This window comes from Mandrillus leucophaeus, unplaced genomic scaffold (genome assembly GCF_000951045.1).
Source record: "Mandrillus leucophaeus isolate KB7577 unplaced genomic scaffold, Mleu.le_1.0 Scaffold306, whole genome shotgun sequence".
NCBI classification, from domain to species: Eukaryota; Metazoa; Chordata; class Mammalia; order Primates; family Cercopithecidae; genus Mandrillus; species Mandrillus leucophaeus.
In genome coordinates, this window is record NW_012103210.1 from 939726 (window position 1) to 947326 (window position 7601).

Here is a 7601-nt window from a genome sequence, read left to right on the forward strand (position 1 = left end):
CCGGGCGGGCGGGGTGGGGGGCGGCACTGGGCGGCTCTCGACCCCACTCTTGTTTGGGGAAAGTCATCCTCAGGGGGATGGGGACTTCTGCCTGAGACGAGGTGGTGGATCCAGGGAGAACCCCGAAGGTGGGGAAGGGCAGGCTCCAAGGTCGTCAGGGTCACCACCACCGTTGCTGGCCTTGCAATGACCTTGGGGTGGAACGACCTCGGGGTGACTGTGGGGTGGGTGTGGGGCGCCCTCGGGCCTGACTCTGCCTTTGTATAGCCTGAGTGTTCCCCAGACACTAGTCTCCGCCTCTCACCTTCCCAGCGTCTGGCCCGTCTGTGCGCACCTGCACTATTTTTGCACTTCTGTTTTCTTCCGCAGATTGACCCATTTTCACTTAGATAAATGTATTTTAAAAGGAAACTGGATACAGCATCCAGTGGAGAGGCAGAGTATCTATCACCTGCCATAAATAGAAAGTAACTGTAAAAACAAATACAAAGAAACAAAATGTGATTAAATGGTAGCACGGGGAGTCTGATCTCAGAGGCCACAATGGTAACAAACTGCGTATTAAGCACTTACTCCGAGCCAAGCACTAGCTAAGCACTGTACCTGGACTGGCTCATTTGATCTCATGTTATCAACGTTCCCGTTTCACAGATACTGACGCTGGGGTTCAGAGCAGCTAAGGGCTTTGGCCAAGAGCACATAGCCACTAAATGACGAGTCCCAGCTGAGTTCCACCCAAAGACTGGACTTTATTTTATTTTATTTTTTTAGAGATGGAGTCTCACTCTGTCGCCCAGGCTGGAGTGCAGTGGCGCGATCTTGGCTCACTGCAACCTCCACCTCCTGGGTTCACGCCATTCTCCTGCCTCAGCCTCCCAAGTAGCTGGGACTATAGGCGCCCACCACCACTCCCGGCTAATTTTTTGTATTTTTAGCGGAGACGGGCTTTCACCATGTTAGCCAGGATGGTCTCAGTCTCCTGACTTTGTGATCCGCCCTTCTCGGCCTCCCAAAGTGCTGGGATTACAGGCGTGAGCCACCGTGCCCTGCCTGGGCTTTAATTTTAACCATGGCCTGTGCTGTCTCCGAACCGTGTTAGCCCTGGCTCCCTGCCCTGCAGGCTGGGTGGTGGTCTTTTTCCAGGAGTGGGGCAATGGTTTGAGCCCCAGCTGCAGTGGTTTTTGCCCAGATTCAGGGACTGTAACTAGGTACTCAGATAAACTGCACAGCTTCCCAACAGCCCTGGGAAGTACCCCACTGGAGCTCAGACACTGAGGCTCAGGGAGGCCAATGCACCTGCCCACAGTCACACCGCTGCTGAGTGGCAGGGCCAGGATGAGGGTCCCGTTTCATTCTGCAGCACCAACACTACTTAAACCTCGTTGTAACTCCCTCAGCCTCATGCAGAGAGAAGATCCTTTCATTTTCAGCAAACCTCACAGTGAATCCGAGACTTCTTCTCACAGGGACTCAAATCTCCTTCTGGGCAAAGTGTTCATTATTTGAACACAGACTAGGCCGTGGGCCGACACATCTTCAGAGAGGAGCCTGGTCTCTGGAACCATGACCTTCTAGGGGTGAGTGAGGACCCCTGGGGCCAGCCCCCTGCCCCTTGGCCTCCTCATGGCTCAGCGAGACTCCTGTAGCCCTGGGCAGGGGGGTTTGTCTGACTTTGCGATTTGCCCTCCTGGGAACATAGTCCATCATTCCCTATCAACATGAGTGACTGCCTTTCTCACTCCAGAGCTGGCTCATTCTTACCTGAAAGAGAAAGAACAAGGGTGCATTTGGAGAGGGAGGAAAATCATATGTTATTTTTAAAAGGCATTTTGAGTGAGTGCTGAATAGAGTTCAAGAAAATTGCCTTAAAGACCTGCTCTCTGCAGGGATGGTGTTTCTCATGGCTCCCAAGTATTTGGAAACTTAATTGCACATTTGTACGGGCTACTGTTTTTGTTTATTTCTGGTCTCAAGGGTGGGCTTTGAAGATTGTGCTCTCTGTAATGGTTTTCTTTATCTCAAATACATTTCGCACACCTGTGAGGTAGATCGTCCTGAAAGAAACTGTGTCAGAATTGGCTCTCGATTCAATAAATCTGCAAATGGTGCAGGGTTCAGTGAGATGATGTGGCCTTAGCTTCCCTTGAGCCTCCTGTCACAGGGTGCAGCCTAATCCCCCTTCCACCAAAGCTTTCTGTTTTTCTTTTTCTTTCTTTCTTTTTTTTTTCTTTTTTGAGACAAAATCTTGCTCTGTTGCCCAGGCTGGAGTGCAGTGGCGCAATCTCAGCTCACTGCAACCTCCACCTCCCAGGTTCAAGTGATTCTCCTGCCTCACCCTCCCGAGTAGCTGGGATTACAGGCCCGTGCCACCACACTCGGCTAATTTTTGTATTTTTGGTAGAGACAGAGTTTCACCATGTTGGCCAAGCTGGTCTCCAACTCCTGGCCTCAAGTGATCTGCCCACCTCGGCCTCTCAAAGTGCTGGGATTATAGGCATGAGCCACCACGTCCGGCCCCCCAAAGCTTTCTGCTGATGCTCTGAACTGCAGAGTCTCAGCTCACATCTTCACTGAAACCCTTTCACTACCCCAAGCAAGAAGCCAGTCGGGGGTTGGGGGAGACCCATTTCTGTGCGGATGTTTGGTGCCTTTTAGGTAAAGACGCTAATACGAGGCTTTTAGGTTAATGGTCGAACAGCTCCTCTCTGCTGGGGACTTCCTCGGCTTCCTGTACCATGTCTTCTCTCAAAACTAGAAAGTACATTTTGGGGTCAGAGCTGTGTGGTGAGCAAGGCAGGAGTTAGATCACTACGGGTGAGGGCGCCACAGGTGCCAACACTCAGGGCACTGGGGACCCCTGGGCCTCTGACTTCTACCCCATGGAAAGATGGTAGTGGAAGGGCTGAATGCTTGGCCTTTGGCGACGAGTGAGCCTCAGTTTGAGTGCAGGCTTCCTCCTTCCCAGCTAGTGAAGGTGCTGGGACATCCCATTTGCCCTTCAGCAGGCACCATGCCTGGGAAGCTGAGCTATGCTGATGACACCAGTGGGCTCCTGCCCTCTGCCTTCGGGTTCAGCTAGTGGGAGACAGCGGCAGGTGAGCAGAGGAAGAGAGGAGAGTGAGGAGGAGAGGGACCACTGGGTATCTATCCCCCCCTCTATTGGCTGGCACTGCCCCTGACCATAGGTCTCGCTCTGGTCAGAGCCCGTCTCCACCTGGCTTCTCTGTTTGGGTTCTCATTTCCAGGCCCTTTCTTTACCCTTTCAGACCCTGGGTAGTAACACCAGTGGTTTCCTGCCTGTTATTTATTTTTTATTTTTTTATTTTTATTTTTTGAGACGGAGTGTCGCTCTGTCGCCCAGGCTGGAGCGTAGTGGCCGGATCTCAGCTCACTGTAAGCTCCGTCTCCCGGGTTTACGCCATTCTCCTGCCTCAGTCTCCCGAGTAGCTGGGACTACAGGCGCCCGCCACCTCGCCCGGCTAGTTTTTTGTATTTTTTTTTTTTAGTAGAGACGGGGTTTCACCGTGTTAGCCAGGATGGTCTCGATCTCCTGACCTCGTGATCCGCCCGTCTCGGCCTCCCAAAGTCCTGGGATTACAGGCTTGAGCCACCGCGCCCGGCCTCTTGCCTGTTATTTACTATCCCTTTGGATGCCCTAGGCCCCACCCACACCTTTGTCAATCGTCCCTTTATTAAACTCTCCTCAAATTATCTAATGACATTCGGCTGACACAGTGATCCTGAAAAAGTCATTTACCTCTGTAAGTTTTGGTTCCCTCTCATGTGTAAAACAGAGAGTTTGTTTTGTTTTTGAGACAGAACCTTGCTGTGTCGCCCAGGCTGGAGTGCAGCGGCACAATCTCAGCTCACTGCAACCTTCGCCTCCTGGGCTCAAGCCATCCTCTCACCTCTGCAGCTGGGTCTATGGAAGCTCTGTGTCCGCAGCCAGATCTCATCCGGAACTGCAGACAAGTAGCTGGGACTACAGACACAGGGCACTGTGTCTGGCTAATTTTTTGTAAAGATGGAGTTTCGCCCTGTTGCCCAGGCTGGAAAGTTTTATTATTAAACAGTTTCCATGTGTGGTGGTAGTGAGAACTAAATGTAACCTTTCCCCGCTCCTATGATAGATCTTTTTTTTTTTTTTTTGAGACGGAGTTTCACTCTTGTTGCCCAGGCTGGAGTGCAATGGCGTGATCTCGGCTCACTGCAACCTCCGCCTCCTAGGTTCAGGCGATTCTCCTGCCTCAGCCTCCCTAGTAGCTGGGACTACAGGCATGAGCCACCACGCCCGGCTAATTTTGTATTTTTAGTAGAGATGGGGTTTCTCCATGTTAGGCTGGTCTCGAACTCCCGACCTCAGGTGATCCGCCCACCTTGGCCTCCCAAAGTGCTGGGATTATAAGCATGAGCCACTGTGCCCGGCCTAGATCTTTTTAACTAAATGTATCATTATACGCAAATTGTAACCTTGACCCTCAAGCTAACATGAGGGGCTGGGGCCAGGCCTCAGGGACAGAAATGGTGCGGACCGGTCTGGTCAGTCACATCTGTCCTTGGGCCACTGGGAGTCTCTGCTTTCTGTTCATGACCTGGTTTGGGTGGAGGACACCAGGGGAGCAGAATCCTGGGGAACTCAAGAAGCTGGGATTACTTTTTTTTTTTTTTTTTTGAGATGGAGTCTTGCTCTGTTGCCCACGCTGCAATGCAATGGCATGATCTCGGCTCACTGTAACCTCAAGTGATCTGCCCGCCTCAGCCTCCCAAAGTGCTGGGATTACAGGCGTGAGCCACCCTGCCCAGACTTTTTTTTTTTTTTTTAAGACGGTGTCTCACTATTGCCCAGGCTGGAGTGTAGTGGCACAATCTCAGCTCACTGCCACCTTCACCTCCCAGATTTCAAGTGATTCTCCCACCTCAGCCTCCCAAGAAGCTGGGACTACAAGCATTTGCCACCACGCTCGGCAAATGTTTTGTATTTTTAGTAGAGATAGGGTTTCACCATGTTGGCCAAGCTGGTGTCGAACTCCTGACCTCAAGTGATGTGCCTGCCTCAGCCTCCCAAAGTGCTGGGATTACAGGCGTGAGCCGCCGTGCCCAGCCTAGTCTTTATTTATTGTTATTGGGAAACAAAGCAGCCACAGATTTTGTGCAACATGGTATCCCCTGAGAATGCAAAAGACAGAAACAGATGACACCCGATATGCCCGCTGGAGCAGCAGGTGGGGGTTGGACGCAGCTTGGTTCTGACTCCGCATTTTGTTTCGGCCGCGGCTTCATCTGCAGAGAGGAGACGAGTCCAGCTCCAGCCAGGCTCTCTCTGGCCTGGTCCCTCTGGAGTTTCATTTAGTCTTTGGGTTTGAGGATTCAGGAAACAAAAGAACTGCATAGAAAAATGGGCCTGTGGAGGAGTCTGTGGACAGTTAGCGTTGATGCCAGTGCCCGTCTGGAAAGTGAGAAAGATGTGGACGGTGGGTCTCTGCTCTCCACGGGCTTGCTGCTAAGTCGGGAAGTTAACTTTTACTCAGGAAATGATGACAGCTCCGCACAGGCGGGAAAACAGGCGTGAGTCTGGGGCAGGCTAGGGTCGGGGAAATCTCCTGGGAGAAGGGAGACTTGACCTTAGGGTGGAGACAGAGGGTAGAGAGGGCGTTGCAGGGGAGGGGCCAAAGTGGGAAGGGTCAAGGGTGGCCAGGCTGAAGGGAGCAGGAGACGTGGCCTGAGAGCAGGCAGAAATCTAATGGGGGGCACAGAGTTATTACTCTGGCTTATTCAGGGCCTTGAAGCCAGGCAGGTGTTCGGAACAGGAAGTAGGACTCTGGGAGCACTCAGAGAGAGGTTTGATTTTACTTTATTTTTTGAGACAGCGTCTTGCTCAGTTGCCCAGCTGGAGTGCAGTGGTGTGATCACAGTTCACTGCAGCCTTGACCTCCTGGGCCCAAGTGATCTTCCCACCTCAGCCTCCCAAGTGGCTGGGACTATAGGTGTGTGTCACCACACCTGGCTAATGTTTAAACTTTTTTTTGTCGAGACAGGGTCTCTTTATGTTGCCCAGGCTGGTCTCCAACTCCTGAGCTCAAGCAGTCCTCCCACCTCAGCCTCCCAAAGTGCTGGGATTCCAGGTGTGAGCCACCATGCCCAGCCAAGTACATGGCATGGCAGTTAGGCCTTCCTGCTCAGTCTCAGTTCTGCCTCTTTCTAGTTATTCCTTCACGTGTTTGAGGCTCAGCTTCCTCATGTATAAAATTGAACGAAACAGTAGTGTATTACTCCGTTTTCACACTGCTATAAAGAAATACCCGAGACTGGGTGATTTATAAACGAAAGAGGTTTAAATGACCCACAGTTCTGCATGACTGGGGAGGCCTCAGAAAACTTACAATCATGGCAGAAGGGGAAGCAAACACATCCTTCTCCGCAAAGCGACAGGAGAGAGAGCCTGTGAAGGAGGAACTGTCAAACACATATAAACCATCAGATCTCATGAGAACTCACTCACTATCACGAGAACAGCAAGGGGGAAACCACCCCCATGATCCAATCACCTCCCCGCTTCGACACATGGGGATTACAATAAGGGATACGATCTGGGTGGGGACACAGAGGCAAACCATACTAAATAGTATCTACCTTGCAGGATGTTTGGGGTAAGAGGTCGGGTAATGTGCATGATGTGCCCCCACAGTCACTGGCACACGGTAAGATCTTAGTCAAGGGCAGCCGTCATTAATATGCTGCAGAAGTGTGAGTAATTATGTGTAGGCTGACTTCTCTAGGGAGAGGGTCTCCTACAGCTTTCATGAGATTCCTTAAGGGGTCCCTGATTCAAAAAATGTTAAGCACCACTCACTGCTTGAGAGGTTTAAAAATAGAGGAGTGTTAGGCAGCAGAGAGCAGTGTTTATGTGAACTAAACACGGTGGTAGGAGCCTGGGGGCAGGGGAGCCGGTGTGGAGCCCTTCTGTCCGTCTGTCGGACCCACCGTCCTTCCCTCCATTCCCTTGATTATCAGGTGTGGTTGAGCACTGACTTGGACAGGCCCCCTGCTAGATGCCAAGGGCACAGAGACCAAGAACACAGTGTCAGTGGGGAAGGAAGCTGTGTCATGGCCAGTCTCCAAAGATGGCCCCCATCCCTCCTGCCATGCCTGTCCCATGAGGGCCCCTTCCCACGTGGAATCTGGGCTGGGTCTGCAGCTGAATCTAGCTGGTAGAATGCACTGACCGTAAGGTTGTGCCAGTTCTGATCCTAAGCCTTAAGAAGGCTGGCAGCTTCACAATGTGGTTTTAGGAGCTCTGCGCCACCAGGTAAAAAGTCCAGCTACCTTGCTGGAGAGATCATGCACAGAGACCACATTAAGAGGAGAAATCCTCGCCAGACACACTGGCTCACGCCTGTAATCCCAGCACTTTGGGAGGCTGAGGCAGGTGGATCACCTGAGATCAGGAGTTCAAAATCAGGGTGACCAACACGGTGAAACCCCATCTCTACTGAATACAAAAAATTAGCCGGGCGTGATGGCAGGTGCCTGTAATCCCAGCTACTTGGGAGGCTGAGGCAGGAGAATCACTTGAACCTGGGAGGCGGAGGTTGCAGTGAACT